Here is a 20,798-nt window from a genome sequence, read left to right on the forward strand (position 1 = left end):
CTGACCAAGTAACTCGAGTAACCTCATCAAGTTAAATAACCACTGATCGAGTAACTCATTCCTCGAGTAACCCCTGATTGAAACCTCAAGTAACCCCTGACCGAGTAACCTCTGACCGGATTACTCGAGTAACACTTGATTGAAATCAATTAATTACTGATCGATTAACTCGAGTAACCCATGACTGAGTAACCCCTAACCGAGTAACTCTAGTAACTCTTGACCGAGTAACTCGAGTAACCCCTGACCAAGTAACCCTTGACCGAGTGAACCCCTCGAGTAACCTCTCTCCAAACCCCTCAAGTAATCCCTGACCAAATAACTCGAGTAACTTCTAACTGAATAACTCCGGTAGCCCCTAACAAAATAACTCAAGTAATTCCTACCACACATGGTGGCCTGCTGCACCAAAAAGTTGTTGTTATGTAATTCACTTTTTGGCTCCCACCCTATTTTTTTTCTTTTATTTTATGCAATACCTAGTGTTACGATTAATACAAAACATAATAGGTTAATTGTGTCACCTCTAAATAAATTTCAATGGTGGTTAATAGGTTCTTCCTTATTCAAAACTCATATAATCATTGGATAATAGGTTATCCTCTCAAATAAAAAAAATAATAATAATAAAAACTTCGTAATGACTGTTGAATAAAAAGCTATCCTTTCATAATAAAAAATTAAAAAAAATAAATAAATAATAATAATAATTTTTAAAGAAAAAGTATTTTCTTCCTTAGAAAAAAAAAACATGCACTATGTATACACTTGTACTTTGCAAAATGATTATTAGATTACGCTTTACGCATCTATTGGCAATGATTGTAATATTTTAAAAACTAAACTAATTGCGAACGACTTATTATTTATGCTAAAAAATTGAAGCTCATTTCAAAGCATTGCCTACTTAATATAATTTAATACATGTATATAGCAAGGTTAGTGAATTGATTACATTAAAGACAACATAACTTTTTGAAATTAGGCAAATTTATTGTATGTTAAATGTTTTTCCATGTACATTTTCCTATAGAACATTAGTCTAAGTTGTAGTTATTGTACTATTGAATACAATCATACATTTCATCTAATCACATAGAAAAAAAATTCAATAAAAATGAAAATCTTTAGGAAAAAATACAAAACAAAATTACATTGAAAAAATATTAATTAATTGGCAATAGAGTAACTTAACCAATCAATCAATCAATCAACCTGCAAATCAATTAATTGGCAATAGAGTAACAAAATTATTGCAGATGACATCATTGATAGGCTTCCTAGCCTTCTCCACAGAAACGCAAACGGTGGATCATCAATTATATACTTGAGAAGGTTGCTACAAACAAAGGAAGCTTCATTTGTTCCACCATGACCATCAAATACCTATACATATAGGAAAATATTACCAGATTCATAATATTTAAGAGTAGATTTACTTCAAAAATCCCATTAACACAGCAACATATACCATAGCAAGATGATAGCTGTATAAATGAGAACAAGCCAAGCTCCAATAGGACTAAATTTAAACTAAGATTTCCAAGAAGTTCAAATATTTATTTGAATTTATCGTTTGTCCCCGGAGTGAGGACTTCGAAGGAAAGGCATGGGTCTCTTAAGTTAAGTTCTTATGTGTGCACACCCAAGGCAATAAGGCACAAATTCAAGAAGTAGAAGGTTAAAAATACTTCTAGCAAGTCTGACACATTTTATGAGTTCAAGTAATGGTTTAAAACTCCATTGATAAGACTACCATGTGTCACAATGAAAGTTTACCACGGACAACAAATTTCAGGAGTACAAATTCTAACAAAGAACTCAAAGTGTTATTGTGAAAACTTATCTATTGATGCACCGAAACTTTGAGATGGGCAACAAGGACACTTTCTCAAAGAACATGAAAAAGGTCATAGATTTTCCTTTAGAACAATTAATTTATGAATAGAGACCTACATAATTGGCTATGACAATTTTTGAATCATTTTTCATAAGCAAGATATGCATTTGCAACCAATATAATATTCGTGTTTTATATGTTATTTTATCCCCCGTCCCACGGTCATTTATATGTTTATTTGAGCTCTTCGGAGCTATTTTTAGCGCTAATGTGCGGTTTCTAGTATTGTAATCCCCCATATTTTTAATATATTTATTTATTATTTATACAAATATTTTTTTATTTTAATTTTATAATACGAATTATTTGATATAAAAATAATAAGATTTTATTACTAGTAAGCTAAACCATTTTAGTCTAATTTACAACTCCTTTTTTTTAAGTATTGGCCTAAAGTTGATTTCTATTCAAGCCCAAACTACCCAAATTCCACTCCTAATAAAACTAGGAGAATAAAACCCAAATAAACACCAAACCCTTACTTCCCTTCTCCTCTTTCACGTACACACAACACAAAAAAGAGAGAGAGAGAGAGAGAGAGAGAGAGTCGAACTGCAGCCAAACCCGACGCTCTCACTACCGCCTGCCACCACCGCCGCGCCACCTGCCGCGCCCCTGCACCGCCGCCTGCTGCTGCTACCGTACGCCCCTCTCCTTCCTCTCTTCCTTTATTTCTTTTTATTGCTTTATTATCTTAATTAAATTGTTTAAAGTTTCAACCTTTAATTAAAATTTTGTTCTAAATTATATTACTATGGTTTGATGGTATGTTTAGATTATAAATTTATGAGTTTTGACATGTTTAATTTATTATATAAATTTTCAGATTTGTGTATGTATAAAATATAGGGTTTAAACATTGAATTTTTATGTTTTAGGGCTTGAAAACGTACTAACTAAGTTATCTAATTATACTATGTTTAAATTACATCAAAGTGTAATTATTTTGACTATATATAAATTTTCAGATTATTAAATTTTGGATTTTATGAGCAAGTCATGCTAATTTTTTGTTTTTTATGCTTCTAAGCCTATAAATAATTATTGTGGGTATTTTATAATTAAAAAGCTTTGAACTTTAAATTACAACCTCAAGTATAAATTTTCAGATTTGTATACTTTTAATTTGAAGCTTCTAATTGCATTGAATTGGTATATTTTTGGGTTTTTAACACACTAACTTGCTATATAATGATAGTTTCAAGTAAGTATGCTTATGGGGTTATTTTATATACTTAAACTAAAATTTCAAATTTATTTATGTTGGGGTTTGGTGAGTCCGACTCACCGCGGAAACAAACCCAAAAACAAGATCGCACTCGCAATAAATAAAACCATAAACATAATAACAAGATTAAGATAAAACGATTATCTTTGGAGCGTGCTTTGCCCGACCGCTTGGGCTCTTAATTGAAAGCTAGCTTCGAAATTACGAAGCCTCCAACGATGATCCACCCACAACAACGATCACCGACTAGGTCCAATGTCTTGGGGTTAGCAAGACTCGACCGATAAAACCCGAGTAATTGAGTTCAAAGGCTTTCACAAAATGTGATACCTTTTCCAACTCTTGAGTTCAAAGGTTTTCACTAATAGTGATCCCTTTTCCAACTCTTACTCAAGCATCATTTCCAATGCCCTTACTTGGGTATTTATAGGAAATGATGAGAATGTGATTGTCTCTCCCATCAATGTGGGATAGTGAGATTTTCACATTTTATTTTAATTAAAGGTAAAATAAAATTATTTAAGCAAGCTAGTAATAAATCAACAAGTGTCAACTATTGTAGGCGTCGCTCGAAGTGCGCCTATGTTAAAGCATGTGGTGAATATGCTTGGCACTCTTGAGAAGTAGGAATTGACATAATACGATTAGGGACAAATAAAGTAGGGAGCCGCCAACAAGTTTTTAAGGAACTTGTAAACCGTTCATGGATCATGAAAAGGCAACCACGATAAGGGACAACGATAGGCAACAACGATTGACCCGTGAAGGTTACACCCCATTCATAATCCATGAGATTACTAACTCCATATGGTTCGGAACCACAAAAGGAGGATCGGGGATGATGGTACGAAGTGAGTCATGGAGTCACATTCGCCCGTATTGGCCTCTACTCGATTCTTATTGTGAAAAGTGATTCCTGCGATCTCAAAGGCATACAAACAAAATTCAATTTGCTCCAAACTATTATTAAGCTAAATTGGTTTAATATTAATGCAACATATAATTCTAATATATCGTGATCACTTCAATTAACAATAAGATTAAAAAGGAACCTAAATCGGTCGTCCAAATTATCTTATTAGGCGTGATTTTCAATTACATATTCCCTTTAACATGCAATATGGTGATCATGAATAATAATAGAATAAACATTAATATTGGAAACAATTCAACAATAATTCCAACAATATAAAATCGTTAGAAAAATAATAGAAATAAAAGGAACATAATTCTTACTTTGATTCTGTTTGCTTGCAACTACAAAATAATAAACGAGTTAGTAACTTCAAGGAAATAATAATAAAACAATAATTAAATTAAATTAAATAAAGTAAGGTTGATTTGGGGCCAAACCCTCAAACAGTTCTACCTTTCACGCCTTGGCTTAAGGACAGAACCACGAGTAAAGTATGGACTCCTTGGAGTACTTGTAGAAGGAATTTTGAAATCAGAAGGGTAGACTAGTGTTTAGGCTAAAGCATAGAAGAGAGAAAAAACCCAGAGAATTAATTGATGCCACGTACATCAGAAATGAGGGGGTATTTATAGAAAAAATGTGTTAAGGGAAAACACGGAATCCTAAAATGATAAAAACCCTAAAAAAGTATCCCGCGACACGGCAAACTGTACCGTTACACGGGAAGTCCCACCGTCAGACGGGAAACATTCCCGTGACACGGTGCAATTTTAGAGTGACGCGGGAAATTTTTAGTAAATGGGGAAGAAAACGTGTTAAGGGTTTACGCGGAAAGGACATGGAAATTCCCGTGTCACAGCAGGTTTCTCGTGTCACGGGAAATCCCACCGTCACACGGGAATGATTCCCGTGATACGGTGGATTCCTGTCGTGGCGCGGGAATTTTTAGCCTGCTTTTCCGTCTAAATACATTTTTAACCCTAATTTTGTTCAGCATTTTAAGTGCCGATTGATAATTTCGGGCCTTTTTCTGATTTATTATTATTTGGGCTAAAATAAGAAAATAAGCAAATAAAATAAATAAAAGGTTTGGGCCAAAAATAAATAATAAAACAATAAAATAAAAAAGGTTTGGGCTGAAATTAAAACTATGCTTTTACCAAACATCAAGATTAATCCATGGACTGTTCAAAAATACGAATTTAATCAAATACGATTTTTTAAGCACTATCGGGATTAAATACTGAACCCGACCAATAGTAGCGGTGAAAGGTTGTTCATCATCGGGTTTGGTTTTGGGGAGACATTTTTAGGTGTCTACAGAAGCCCCCACTTTGACTGAGTTTGTAGAAACGTCAGTTTCGAAAACGATAGTCAAAGTAGCCGATAGGGACGGAGAATGATTTAAGACGTTCTGCGATCCTAAATCACTCTGTATACGCCGATACCTGCAGAAAAATGTTAATTCCACATATAAAAGAGTAAAAGGATAGAATACGTATCTGACACCAGTGTATCGGTGACAAATGAGTTTGGTAGCTTCCTATGCTTGAAGGAATCCACCGGATAACGTTCGTTGAAACACTTTCCATGCCTGAGGAAAGCCGACTGAGGAGTTTGGTAGTTTTCTAAGCCTGAAGGAACCTACCGGATGATACTTTCCATGCCTGAGAAAAGTCGATGTACGAATTTGATGTCATTCTATGCTTGAAGAAATCCACCGATGATGCTTTCCATGCTTGAGGAAAGTCGACAAAGGAATTTGGTGGTTTTCTATGCTTGAAGAAAAAAATCCACCGATAACGCTTTCCATACTTGAGGAAAGCCGACCTGGCGATTTTCTATGCTTGAAGAAAAATCCACCGATAACGCTTTCCAAGCTTGAGGAAAGCCGACTTGGGGGTGCAGTTTTCTATACATGAAGAAAAACCCACCGATAACACTTTCCAAGCTTGAGGAAAGCCGACTTGGCGGTTTTCTATACTTGAAGAAAAATCCACCGATAAGGCTTTCCATGCTTGAGGAAAGCCGACTTAGCGGTTTTCTATACTTGAAGAAAAACCCACCGATAACGCTTTCCAAGCTTGAGGAAAGTCGACTTGGCGGTTTCTATACTTGAAGAAAAATCCACCGATAACGCTTTCCATGCTTGAGGAAAGCCGACGACTACTGTAATCGCTGAAATTTGCAAGTGTATGATGGTTCAATTATCCCCGAACGTGGGCTGCAGATGATTCACACCTTCAAGTCGATTATCCGACCATATTAGGTGTTTGAGATATCGAAAAAATTGATTTTGACGCTTCCTAGGGGCAAAATAGTAATTTTGATACCATTCAGCCGTCAGTTAGAATTTTCCGCGTAATTTTACTGAAAAATTAACCGACCAATTTGCGCGGAAAATCGTGCAATTTTGGTCAAAATGCCAGGAATATTCGCAAATAGCTATGCAGGGCAGGCGCAGGACCACCGTGTCACGAAAAAGGATTCCCATGACACAGCAGGGATCCCCGTCACGCGGAGCAAATTCCCGTGACGCGGGAAATCTGATGGCTGCAAATCAATAAACTGGCATCTTTGACCAGTCCAAACCACGTGCGCCATGTCAATATGTTACCGTTACATGGTAACGAAAACCGTCGCACGGGAAATAGGATGTAACGGGATGCTTTTTTGGCTTTAAATTCGAGTAGCTCTCTTCCATTTTCTTGCTATTTCCGCACTTCCCCTTCTTCATATTCTTTTTTCTTCTGCTCAAATTACCGAGCCACGGCAACGGTCACCGACTCTCGGAGTTTTTTTTCCGTCACGCGGAGTTCTCTTCCATGGCGCGACGGTTCTGCGGTTTTATCCTCTTTATTTTTTATTTTATTTTTGCTACTGCTTGCTGCTATTCGTTGCTGCTCACTGCTGTGCTGCTGTTGCTGTTTATCGGAGCTCCGGCGACTCCTGAAGTTACCGTGACACGGTATTTAAGATTCGTGACACGATACAAGCTCACCGTGTCGTGGTGGAAGCTGACCGTGTCGCGGCGGTTGCTCTTGTGTTTTCGGGTTTTTGCGAATTTTGGAGCTCGAACTTTCATCAATTTGGCTCTAAATTTTTGCTGCTTTCTTCATTTTTGGTTCTCCACAAGGATCTATGTAAGTTTCCTTTGATTTTTGTCTTAAATTTGTTTCAAATAATTTCATGTAAAAACCCTTAAAAATCAATTTGGGGATTTTTTTGATTTTGAGGTTTATGTTGAAATTCTTGCCATGAATTTACTTTCATATGTGTGTATGTGTGTTTGTGAGCGATTTGAGACAAAAATTGCATGATTTGGTGAAGAATTAAGCAAATCACCATTTTTGGTACTACTTGGTAGATGGTGCTCTTTGTTTTTCATGTTGTTCTTTTGCACTTGAAATGATGACATGTTGGTTGTAGATCTTTGTAAAATATGCTATGATGTGTCGATCTATTGTTTTTGTGCAATTTTGAGACATGTTTTGTATTGTGTATGTACTACATTGTCATGGAGAACATAGTATCATCATGCAATTAGGAGAACATAGTATTAGTTCGTCATGGAGAAACTAAATACTATAAATAATTCCATTATTTTGCCAATTTTTAGCCTTGAGGTAAAAATTTAGCGTATAATGCAATAAATAACTAAATAACTTAGGAAGTGATGCTAAGCATTTAGATTTTTTATTAAAATGCAACTCGATATAAATAACTAAATGTCTTAGGAAATGATGCTAAGCATTTAGATTTTTATTTTTATAATAGCATGCCTAGACGACGAGATAGCAATATTTCTACCCATGGCCGGCGTCAGGCTTTTCGGGAGGACACTCCCACGATTCCCGAGGATATGGATGACGACGCCTTAGAGTATGAGCCTCGGGCCTTTACGGGTAGAGGTAGGTGGGTTCCACCTCCATGGACTTCAGACCAGTTGGTTTTCTGTCGTGAGAACTACGTTTCTCATCGCCCATTTGCCGGTATAGTTGACGGCACGCTTCGCCACCACGGTTCTGGAGCCGGAGATTTGATTCCTCGACTTCACCGGATTATCACGAGGGATCCTTCTACGAACGCCTTATGGGAATCAGCTGGTTTAGTGGACTTTTATTCGGCGGTCATAGGGTTTCGCAGCCCCCGGGGTTGCGGTGCGACAGTCGTTCGCGCATTGTTGGAATATTTTTGGGATACTACCAACACCTTTCACTTTGCTTGGGGGGAGATGACAATGACCCCTCTGGACTTTAGCATGATTAGCGGTCTGCGCTTCACTGACCGGGCCGTAGCACAAATGTCTGATCTTTCTTGGGGAGCGGATGAGGCAGCCGATTTGTTAGGTCCGATCGTTCAGCATATCAAGACTCAGCCAGTGTCTCGAGGTGGTCCTAGGAGCGGGCGATCGGAGCTGGCTTCGGTTCTATCCCGTGGTTTTGACATGGAGGAGACATCAGCTGAGCAGCGAGTGCGGATCTTCATTCTGATTCTCATCTCCATGACTCTTTCTCCCGATAGGAGTTCACGTGCACTCCTTTGCTACCTACCTTCTCTTGTCGTTACGTCATGGCTGTAAACAGCTGAACGACGAGTCTCCCGTCACTGTCTACGGTCTATGGAGAGTCGTAGAGGTGACGATCCTTTCCTCTTCTTGTTTTATTTTAATTTGTTCGACTCATGTGCTCAACGATTACTTTTCATTGCAGCTATGGTTCTACGAGTACTTCCCAGGATTGGCTCCTCGATGGTGTCGTGGAGCGGTTCATGACTTCCTTGTGGGGGCAGCTGCCGTGACCGAAGAGAGTCACGGGTGGAGTCTGTCTCTACGCTGCGCGGGCTGCTACGCCGAGGCACCTCTTCTGTTGGCGTAAGAATTAGTTTTGTAGCCTATTATTATCTCTTTGATGTTATTTCCGGTGTTTCATGCCAACTTTTTATGGTTTTCAGGTTGCCATTGATGTCCAGTATCGTCCTTGGGCTGGGATGACTAATCTTCCCGAGGCCTTGCAGCTTTCAGCGCACCGCACCGTTTTGGTTGGTACCGGACGCTTTTTCTGGTATCTGGGGGAGCGTGTCGTTCATCAGCACAGTGGTGATCGCTTTGTGGTGCCCTTATCTCCACTAGAGTCGATGCTGGACTCGCGCTTGCTTAGGGAGTTGATAAACAGGGGAGAGCGCTACACTCTTCCTTGGCAGGAGCTTGTGCGCATGGAGGGTGATTATGCGCAGGACTTACTCCCCTTTCTGGCTCCTCCACCACGCCTTTCTGAGGTATGATTTCTTTTGAGGAGTTTTGTCGCTAGTCTCTGTTTAAATAGTCGAATAACTTGATTATTCGATCGTAATTTCAGACGACTGTTCGTCCCGTGGGGAGGATTGAGATTTCGCCTTAATCTGTCCGCTACCCAGGGCCGATTGGTATTACTGAGGACCATATTGCTGACGCGCCAGAGGGTTTTAGACAGGCACAGGAGTCTCTGCCTGAGGTTTTTGAGCCGGTAAGTTTTTGATGCATTATTCATCCCTTTTAACATCGCTTATTACTGATTTTTATCTGTTTGGTTCTCAGCCTACCCGCCCGGAGATGACGAGATTCATGAAGCTGGTTGACGCTTTGAAGTACTGCACCATTAAGCTTCGGCGTGGTGCGAGTTGTCGGAGCAGTTCTGGCGATGTTCTTGAGGTATGTTCATTTTTTCCCACTTCTACCATTTGTTTTATTTTGCATTGTTGACGCCTTTTGATTTTGTATCTTTCAGGAGCAACGGAGGTCCCGCTCGCGCTCGAGGCACAGAGGCTCAGACGAGGGGAGCCTAGTCGTGGTATACGATCTCCTGAGGTTCATCGGCATTCTCAATCTCAGCGGGAGCCTCAGCCGTTTCAGGAGGCTCAGTGGCAGCAGCCTCAGTCTTCCCAGCGCTTTCAGGGTCAGGGTCAGAGGCAGCGACAGTCGTTTTCACAGCCTTCACAGCCTGAGTTTAGGCCAGTTTTGACTCCCGTGGATCCTGGCTTATTTTCACCTCCATCGTCTGGGATTCCTCCACCGGTGTCGGGCTTGTTTTCAGTTCCAGTGTATGGGACGATACCTCCACCGACGATTCCCATGTCTTTGAGTCAGTCGACACCGTTTGCCAGTTAGACGGGTCGTGCTGTGAGTTTGACTGCCGCTGGAGTCACAGGGACTAGTAGGGACACTACTCCCCGTACTCGGATGATGGCGGGACTCTTTGGCTCACCGTTCCCGTATTCACAGGCTGGAGATGATACTGATCCTAACTCTTCTAGTTCTGCAGATTTTTGATGACCGAGGGTCTTTATTTGTACATACTGTGATGACACTTGACGCTGCTTATTTATTATGACTCAGTTTGTACATTATTCACAGTTTATGTATTTATTAGTGTGTGTTAGTGTGTGCTTGAGACTCATTGTGTGTGATTGTGTATTTATTAATGACGCGACAAAAAAACGTAAGTGGAGTAAGTGATGGGTACCGACCTTCCCCAAAAGAAAAAGAAATTAAAAGACAAAAAAAAAATAGAATAAATAAATAAATATATAAATAATAAAGAAAAAATAGAAATAAAATGAATAAAATACAAAAAAAATAATAAATAAATAAATAAATAAAAATTAAATAATAAAAATAAAATGATAAAAATAAAAAAATAAAAAAAATAAAAGAAATAAAAAAAATAAAAAAAAAGTTGAGAATTTTATTAGGAATAAAACTCTCGGAAAACTGAAAAATAAACGGTGAAGATAAAATACTAAAAAAAATCCGGATAGATACAGGAAAAGATAAAAAAAGAAAACGTGTGGGTGCCGTGACACGGCACTGTACACCATGCCACGGCAAAAATTGCCGTGTCGCGGCGCAAATTCCCGTGACACGGTGGGACTCCCCGTGTCATGGTGCGCTTATTCTACAACGGTGTGGTTTACGCGTATGGAAAGATAATTTCTGAATAGCTCCGAGCGCTTTTTCTATAAAATAGGACCAGTATATTCGTGATATGCATAATTACGAAACACAAAATAATTAGAATTTCATATTTCAATAATAATGTCTCAGAATTTTGATAATACATTGCGCGATTGGTCTTATTCTTTGACCAATGCTGACAAAAGAGAGTTAGAATTGTTTCATGTCAGGGGTTTACTAGCCCTGAGGCATGTAGCGATTGAACATGATTTTCTTAGGGCAGCATTAGACTATTGGAGTCCAGAAACACATTGTTTTAAATTTGATTACGATGAAATTTGTCCCATGCCGGAGGAATTCGGTGCTATCTTTGGATTTTCGGCTAGAAATCTTATTGCCATGCCTACCCTACGTGAATATTATTACCAAGATTTTGAACGCCATCAGAAACACATTGTTTTAAATTTGATTACGATGAAATCTGTCCCCTGCCGGAGGAGTTCGGTGCCATCTTTGGATTTCCTGCTAGAAATCTTATTGCCATGCCTACCCTACGTGAATATTATTACCAAGATTTTGAACGCCATCTGAATCTAACAGATCCAGATTTAAATAGAATTGTGTGTGGTAATGAGGTAGACTTAGAAAAACTTGCAAATTTATATTTCAATCGCCCTATCTCTGAGTCTTATCATGTATACCGTAGAAGGGCATATATTTTTTGCATGTTTAGCAAGCTTTTATTTGCAAACGGTAGGGTAGGACATGCTTGTCTTGCGTCTGTGCTTGAACATGTTGAATCTGGGAGGTCTCCTATGCCTACGTGCCTTGGAGAAACATTTCGTGGCCTTGACGAAGCAAAAGCTGACCGGAAAGCCATCAGGAAGGGCTCTCTAGTACTGCTGCAGGTAAAAATACGCTCCGAGTAGCCCCCGTGACACAAAACAGGCACCGTGTCACAGCAGGGATCCCCGTCACGCGGAGCAAATTCCCGTGACGCGGGAAATCTGATGGCTGCAAATCAATAAACTGACATCTTTGACCAGTCCAAACCACGTGCGCCATGTCAATATGTTACCGTTACATGGTAACGAAAACCGTCGCACGGGAAATAGGATGTAACGGGATGCTTTTTTGGCTTTAAATTCGAGTAGCTCTCTTCCATTTTCTTGCTATTTCCGCACTTCCCCTTCTTCATATTCTTTTTTCTTCTGCTCAAATTACCGAGCCACGGCAACGGTCACCGACTCTCGGAGTTTTTTTTCCGTCACGCGGAGTTCTCTTCCATGGCGCGACGGTTCTGCGATTTTATCCTCTTTATTTTTTATTTTATTTTTGCTACTGCTTGTTGCTATTCGTTGCTGCTCACTGCTGTGCTGCTGTTGCTGTTTATCGGAGCTCCGGCGACTCCTGAAGTTACCGTGACACGGTATTTAAGATTCGTGACACGATACAAGCTCACCGTGTCGTGGTGGAAGCTGACCGTGTCGCGGCGGTTGCTCTTGTGTTTTCGGGTTTTTGCGAATTTTGGAGCTCGAACTTTCATCAATTTGGCTCTAAATTTTTGCTGCTTTCTTCATTTTTGGTTCTCCACAAGGATCTATGTAAGTTTCCTTTGATTTTTGTCTTAAATTTGTTTCAAATAATTTCATGTAAAAACCCTTAAAAATCAATTTGGGGATTTTTTTGATTTTGAGGTTTATGTTGAAATTCTTGCCATGAATTTACTTTCATATGTGTGTATGTGTGTTTGTGAGCGATTTGAGACAAAAATTGCATGATTTGGTGAAGAATTAAGCAAATCACCATTTTTGGTACTACTTGGTAGATGGTGCTCTTTGTTTTTCATGTTGTTCTTTTGCACTTGAAATGATGACATGTTGGTTGTAGATCTTTGTAAAATATGCTATGATGTGTCGATCTATTGTTTTTGTGCAATTTTGAGACATGTTTTGTATTGTGTATGTATTACATTGTCATGGAGAACATAGTATCATCATGCAATTAGGAGAACATAGTATTAGTTCGTCATGGAGAAACTAAATACTATAAATAATTCCATTATTTTGCCAATTTTTAGCCTTGAGGTAAAAATTTAGCGTATAATGCAATAAATAACTAAATAACTTAGGAAGTGATGCTAAGCATTTAGATTTTTTATTAAAATGCAACTCGATATAAATAACTAAATGTCTTAGGAAATGATGCTAAGCATTTAGATTTTTATTTTTATAATAGCATGCCTAGACGACGAGATAGCAATATTTCTACCCATGGCCGGCGTCAGGCTTTTCGGGAGGACACTCCCACGATTCCCGAGGATATGGATGACGACGCCTTAGAGTATGAGCCTCGGGCCTTTACGGGTAGAGGTAGGTGGGTTCCACCTCCATGGACTTCAGACCAGTTGGTTTTCTGTCGTGAGAACTACGTTTCTCATCGCCCATTTGCCGGTATAGTTGACGGCACGCTTCGCCACCACGGTTCTGGAGCCGGAGATTTGATTCCTCGACTTCACCGGATTATCACGAGGGATCCTTCTACGAACGCCTTATGGGAATCAGCTGGTTTAGTGGACTTTTATTCGGCGGTCATAGGGTTTCGCAGCCCCCGGGGTTGCGGTGCGACAGTCGTTCGCGCATTGTTGGAATATTTTTGGGATACTACCAACACCTTTCACTTTGCTTGGGGGGAGATGACAATGACCCCTCTGGACTTTAGCATGATTAGCGGTCTGCGCTTCACTGACCGGGCCGTAGCACAAATGTCTGATCTTTCTTGGGGAGCGGATGAGGCAGCCGATTTGTTAGGTCCGATCGTTCAGCATATCAAGACTCAGCCAGTGTCTCGAGGTGGTCCTAGGAGCGGGCGATCGGAGCTGGCTTCGGTTCTATCCCGTGGTTTTGACATGGAGGAGACATCAGCTGAGCAGCGAGTGCGGATCTTCATTCTGATTCTCATCTCCATGACTCTTTCTCCCGATAGGAGTTCACGTGCACTCCTTTGCTACCTACCTTCTCTTGTCGTTACGTCATGGCTGTAAACAGCTGAACGACGAGTCTCCCGTCACTGTCTACGGTCTATGGAGAGTCGTAGAGGTGACGATCCTTTCCTCTTCTTGTTTTATTTTAATTTGTTCGACTCATGTGCTCAACGATTACTTTTCATTGCAGCTATGGTTCTACGAGTACTTCCCAGGATTGGCTCCTCGATGGTGTCGTGGAGCGGTTCATGACTTCCTTGTGGGGGCAGCTGCCGTGACCGAAGAGAGTCACGGGTGGAGTCTGTCTCTACGCTGCGCGGGCTGCTACGCCGAGGCACCTCTTCTGTTGGCGTAAGAATTAGTTTTGTAGCCTATTATTATCTCTTTGATGTTATTTCCGGTGTTTCATGCCAACTTTTTATGGTTTTCAGGTTGCCATTGATGTCCAGTATCGTCCTTGGGCTGGGATGACTAATCTTCCCGAGGCCTTGCAGCTTTCAGCGCACCGCACCGTTTTGGTTGGTACCGGACGCTTTGTCTGGTATCTGGGGGAGCGTGTCGTTCATCAGCACAGTGGTGATCGCTTTGTGGTGCCCTTATCTCCACTAGAGTCGATGCTGGACTCGCGCTTGCTTAGGGAGTTGATAAACAGGGGAGAGCGCTACACTCTTCCTTGGCAGGAGCTTGTGCGCATGGAGGGTGATTATGCGCAGGACTTACTCCCCTTTCTGGCTCCTCCACCACGCCTTTCTGAGGTATGATTTCTTTTGAGGAGTTTTGTCGCTAGTCTCTGTTTAAATAGTCGAATAACTTGATTATTCGATCGTAATTTCAGACGACTGTTCGTCCCGTGGGGAGGATTGAGATTTCGCCTTAATCTGTCCGCTACCCAGGGCCGATTGGTATTACTGAGGACCATATTGCTGACGCGCCAGAGGGTTTTAGACAGGCACAGGAGTCTCTGCCTGAGGTTTTTGAGCCGGTAAGTTTTTGATGCATTATTCATCCCTTTTAACATCGCTTATTACTGATTTTTATCTGTTTGGTTCTCAGCCTACCCGCCCGGAGATGACGAGATTCATGAAGCTGGTTGACGCTTTGAAGTACTGCACCATTAAGCTTCGGCGTGGTGCGAGTTGTCGGAGCAGTTCTGGCGATGTTCTTGAGGTATGTTCATTTTTTCCCACTTCTACCATTTGTTTTATTTTGCATTGTTGACGCCTTTTGATTTTGTATCTTTCAGGAGCAACGGAGGTCCCGCTCGCGCTCGAGGCACAGAGGCTCAGACGAGGGGAGCCTAGTCGTGGTATACGATCTCCTGAGGTTCATCGGCATTCTCAATCTCAGCGGGAGCCTCAGCCGTTTCAGGAGGCTCAGTGGCAGCAGCCTCAGTCTTCCCAGCGCTTTCAGGGTCAGGGTCAGAGGCAGCGACAGTCGTTTTCACAGCCTTCACAGCCTGAGTTTAGGCCAGTTTTGACTCCCGTGGATCCTGGCTTATTTTCACCTCCATCGTCTGGGATTCCTCCACCGGTGTCGGGCTTGTTTTCAGTTCCAGTGTATGGGACGATACCTCCACCGACGATTCCCATGTCTTTGAGTCAGTCGACACCGTTTGCCAGTTAGACGGGTCGTGCTGTGAGTTTGACTGCCGCTGGAGTCACAGGGACTAGTAGGGACACTACTCCCCGTACTCGGATGATGGCGGGACTCTTTGGCTCACCGTTCCCGTATTCACAGGCTGGAGATGATACTGATCCTAACTCTTCTAGTTCTGCAGATTTTTGATGACCGAGGGTCTTTATTTGTACATACTGTGATGACACTTGACGCTGCTTATTTATTATGACTCAGTTTGTACATTATTCACAGTTTATGTATTTATTAGTGTGTGTTAGTGTGTGCTTGAGACTCATTGTGTGTGATTGTGTATTTATTAATGACGCGACAAAAAAACGTAAGTGGAGTAAGTGATGGGTACCGACCTTCCCCAAAAGAAAAAGAAATTAAAAGACAAAAAAAAAAATAGAATAAATAAATAAATATATAAATAATAAAGAAAAAATAGAAATAAAATGAATAAAATACAAAAAAAATAATAAATAAATAAATAAATAAAAATTAAATAATAAAAATAAAATGATAAAAATAAAAAAATAAAAAAAATAAAAGAAATAAAAAAAATAAAAAAAAGTTGAGAATTTTATTAGGAATAAAACTCTCGGAAAACTGAAAAATAAACGGTGAAGATAAAATACTAAAAAAAATCCGGATAGATACAGGAAAAGATAAAAAAAGAAAACGTGTGGGTGCCGTGACACGGCACTGTACACCATGCCACGGCAAAAATTGCCGTGTCGCGGCGCAAATTCCCGTGACACGGTGGGACTCCCCGTGTCATGGTGCGCTTATTCTACAACGGTGTGGTTTACGCGTATGGAAAGATAATTTCTGAATAGCTCCGAGCGCTTTTTCTATAAAATAGGACCAGTATATTCGTGATATGCATAATTACGAAACACAAAATAATTAGAATTTCATATTTCAATAATAATGTCTCAGAATTTTGATAATACATTGCGCGATTGGTCTTATTCTTTGACCAATGCTGACAAAAGAGAGTTAGAATTGTTTCATGTCAGGGGTTTACTTGCCCTGAGGCATGTAGCGATTGAACATGATTTTCTTAGGGCAGCATTAGACTATTGGAGTCCAGAAACACATTGTTTTAAATTTGATTACGATGAAATCTGTCCCATGCCGGAGGAATTCGGTGCTATCTTTGGATTTTCGGCTAGAAATCTTATTGCCATGCCTACCCTACGTGAATATTATTACCAAGATTTTGAACGCCATCAGAAACACATTGTTTTAAATTTGATTACGATGAAATCTGTCCCCTGCCGGAGGAGTTCGGTGCCATCTTTGGATTTCCTGCTAGAAATCTTATTGCCATGCCTACCCTACGTGAATATTATTACCAAGATTTTGAACGCCATCTGAATCTAACAGATCCAGATTTAAATAGAATTGTGTGTGGTAATGAGGTAGACTTAGAAAAACTTGCAAATTTATATTTCAATCTCCCTATCTCTGAGTCTTATCATGTATACCGTAGAAGGGCATATATTTTTTGCATGTTTAGCAAGCTTTTATTTGCAAACGGTAGGGTAGGACATGCTTGTCTTGCGTCTGTGCTTGAACATGTTGAATCTGGGAGGTCTCCTATGCCTACGTGCCTTGGAGAAACATTTCGTGGCCTTGACGAAGCAAAAGCTGACCAGAAAGCCATCAGGAAGGGCTCTCTAGTACTGCTGCAGGTAAAAATACGCTCCGAGTAGCCCCCGTGACACAAAACAGGCACCGTGTCACGGTGGCTCTCTGCCGTGACAAGGTGAACTCTGCCGTGTCACGGTGGAATCTGCATTTTTTTTTGGTTGATGGAGCGTTTAGAACTATTTGAAGCCCCCAACGATATTGAAAAATATGGCCCTAACAATCTAGTCCGCAGGAAGAAGAATTACTCTGTGAACATGTCGTATGAAGACTGGAAAAATTTCTTTGCAAAGAGAGAATTTTCCATTCGTTGGGTGGTGCCTTGGTGGAGGCTTACTAGGATGGTTGGTACGAATGATACTCCGTATTGCCATGTTCCTAGTATCTCAAGACTAACTTTTTATTGTCCTTCTCGACTGATGCGGCAGTATGGACTTGAACAAGTAGTTCCACGCTATAACGATAGTCCTCGTGAAGTATCGTTACATGAAAGTAACGTTCACAAGTACGATACTTATTGGATTGGAAGACCTTTGTGGACCGTTTCTGCAAGTAACCAAGCTCCTCCTCCCTTATCTAGTGCATACAAGGCATGGTTAAATCCTAGAAGTAGGAGGGAACGAGTTGAATCACGCAAATCTGATGTGAAGAGCCGTCTTGGAAATAAGAAAGCACCTCCTAAAGATCGTCTAGGTCCAAGAACACAAGGGATTGAGTTTAAGACTCCTATAATGCCAAAAAGGAAGAATTATGTGACAGGGAAGGGTAAAGAGAAGATGGTCTATAGAGAGAAACAACCGAAGAATTTTAAGAAAGGTGAAAGGGGTGAAAGTTCGACTAGGGGTGTGACGGTTTGGGCTACAAAAGACACATTAATGGTGAAGGCCGACCTAGTTGAAAAAGAGAATGAGGTTCCTAAAGTGAAGAGGGATTAGATCAGTATTGCTTTGCTTTTATGATTTATAATTGGAAAAATTAGAAATAATAATCCCAACTTTGTCTAATTTGTGTAGAATAATCCTAACTTTCGATTATACTGGAATAATCCGAACTTTGGGGGGTCTTCTTTTTCTTCAATCCCAAATATCGGTTACCGGTTGAATGGGTTAATTTTTTTTTTGATTAAAATGACACGTGTCACAAATTAATTGGTTAAAAAAATATATATTAAAAAAAACAAAATAAAAAAAACCCAAAAAACCCACCATCAACCAGACAACCACCCAACCCCTCCACCCTTGCTCACCGGAGCCCCAAACCCCACCACTGCCCTCTCCCTCTTTCACCGGAAAAACCACCGAAACCTGGCCCTGACCTTCCTCCACCCCGGAAAACACCATCTCCACCCCCTATCTGACTTCCCTCATCCCGAAACCCCTAACCCCAGCCCCACCCTTTGTTGGCTTCCCTTCTTGCCTCGCCAACCACCACAGCCTCGCCAAAAACCACAGTTACGAACCCTAGCCGCAGCCCCGACCTCGAAACTACCAAAACCGGTCACGAAACTCACTTGAAACCCTTCCCCTAATCCCGAAAATACCTAACCCACCCTCGAATTTGCAATTTGGGTTTCGATGGCTGCGATTTTGGGGTTTAGGTGGCTGCGTTTAGGGGTTTTGGTGGCTTCGACCTTGGGGTTTCGGTGAGGAAGGTGTTTCGAGGAGGGGGAAAAACGGCGACGTAAGGGGTGGGGGATAGCGGCGGTTGGGCGAGGGGATAGGAGGTGGTCTAGCTGTGGTGGTGGAGGTAAGGGTGCACGGTGGGGGAAGGGGAAGGGGAGGTTGGTTGGGTTTCAATTTTTTTGTTTTTTTTTTTAAAAAAAAGACCAATCAGGGCTTGACACGTGTCAAGTGACCTGATATAGTAGGTCATTGCCTTTTGTTGACCGGTTAGGGATTGAAGAAAAAAAAGACCCCCCAAAGTTCGGATTATTCCAGTATAATCAAAAGTTGGGATTATTCTACATAAATTAGACAAAGTTGGGATTATTATTTCTAATTTTTCCTTTATAATTTTCTAAAATAAGGCGTATGATGCCATTAATTGTAGTCACATTTATTTTAATAATAATAGCATATTTATTTTAGCCTTAAATAAAAAATTACAATGATTTTTTTTTAAATATCCGAGTCAAGGAGTCGGACGCAATGGAAGAATGAAAATAAAAAAACATCGAACAGATAATGAATTCGCAAAGACTGCGTCACTAAAAAAATCGGAAAATCTGAAATTCCACCGTGCCACGGTGAAAAATTCCGTGACACGTTGGAAATTCCCGTGTCACGGCATTTTTTTTTTGGCTCAAGACCATCGTGCCACGGTGGGCTGTGCCGTAACACGGTGGAAAATCCCGTGTCGCGGCATAAACTCCTTTTTTTTTGCTCAGGTCCACCATGCCACGGTGGACTGTGCCGTGACACAATGGGAAGTCACGTGTCGCGGCAAAAACTCCTTTTTTTTTGTCGTGACGCAATGCTGAACTGACGCGTATACTTGATCGACGGAGGGAGGATTTTATTTTAATTTTTAAAGTGGCCGGGCCCCCTTGAGGGGTTGCCTACGTATCCTAAAAAAGGAATCAGGCCAAACGTAGCTCTATTGGGTCATGAACCCATGCAACTAGGCATAGAATTTCTTGAGTTGATACAAGTTGGTTAAGTTGTGGAAACCGTTACCGTCCATGTCGACCAATTGTGCCGCTCTGCCAGACAAGATGGCTTTAACAATGTACGGACCTGACCAATTTGGTCTGAATTTTCCTCTTGGATCCAACACATTTTTGCGGAGTGCCTTAAGCACCAGGGTACCTTCTTTGATATTCCTAGTCTTGACCTTTTTATTGAAATGTCGTGCCATACGCTGTTGGTAGGTTTGGACATGATGCAAAGCTTCCAAGAGTTTTTCATCAAGTAAGACTAGTTCATCATATCTTGCTCTAATCCAGTCGACTTCATCTAGTTGGCTTTCCAACGCGATTCGAAGAGAAGGGATTTCGAGTTCTGTTGGTTGTATAGCTTCAACTCCATAGACCAAAGAGAAAGGGGTAGCCCCCATTGATGTACGAACAGAGGTTCGATAACCCCAAAGGGCGAAATGTAGCTTACTTGGCCAATCCTTGTAATTTTTTGTCATCTTTTCGATGATAGTTTTCACATTTTTGTTGGCCGATTCGACAACACCATTTGTTTGTGGTTTGTAAGGTGATGATCTGTGATGCTTGATATGATATTTCTGTAATAATTCCGCGCATTTGGCTTGGAAATGCGTTCCATTATCGCTGATCATCTCATGAGGTACCCCATAGCGGCATATGATATTTTTCTCAATGAATTGAGCTACGTGTTTCGCCGTCAGCTTAGCATATGAGGCAGCTTCGACCCATTTGGTGAAATAGTCGATCGCTACGAGGATGAATTCATGCCCCCCTTGTCCTGGTGGCGTTATTTTTCCAATGATGTCGATGCCCCAAGTGGAGAAAGGCCATGGAGAAGTATATGTGTAAAGAAGCGAAGGTGGAACATGCTGTAAATTTGCGTAGACTTGACACTTCATATATTTCTTGACGTA

The sequence above is a fragment of the Chenopodium quinoa genome, unplaced genomic scaffold (genome assembly GCF_001683475.1).
Source record: "Chenopodium quinoa cultivar QQ74 unplaced genomic scaffold, ASM168347v1, whole genome shotgun sequence".
NCBI lineage: Eukaryota > Viridiplantae > Streptophyta > Magnoliopsida > Caryophyllales > Amaranthaceae > Chenopodium > Chenopodium quinoa.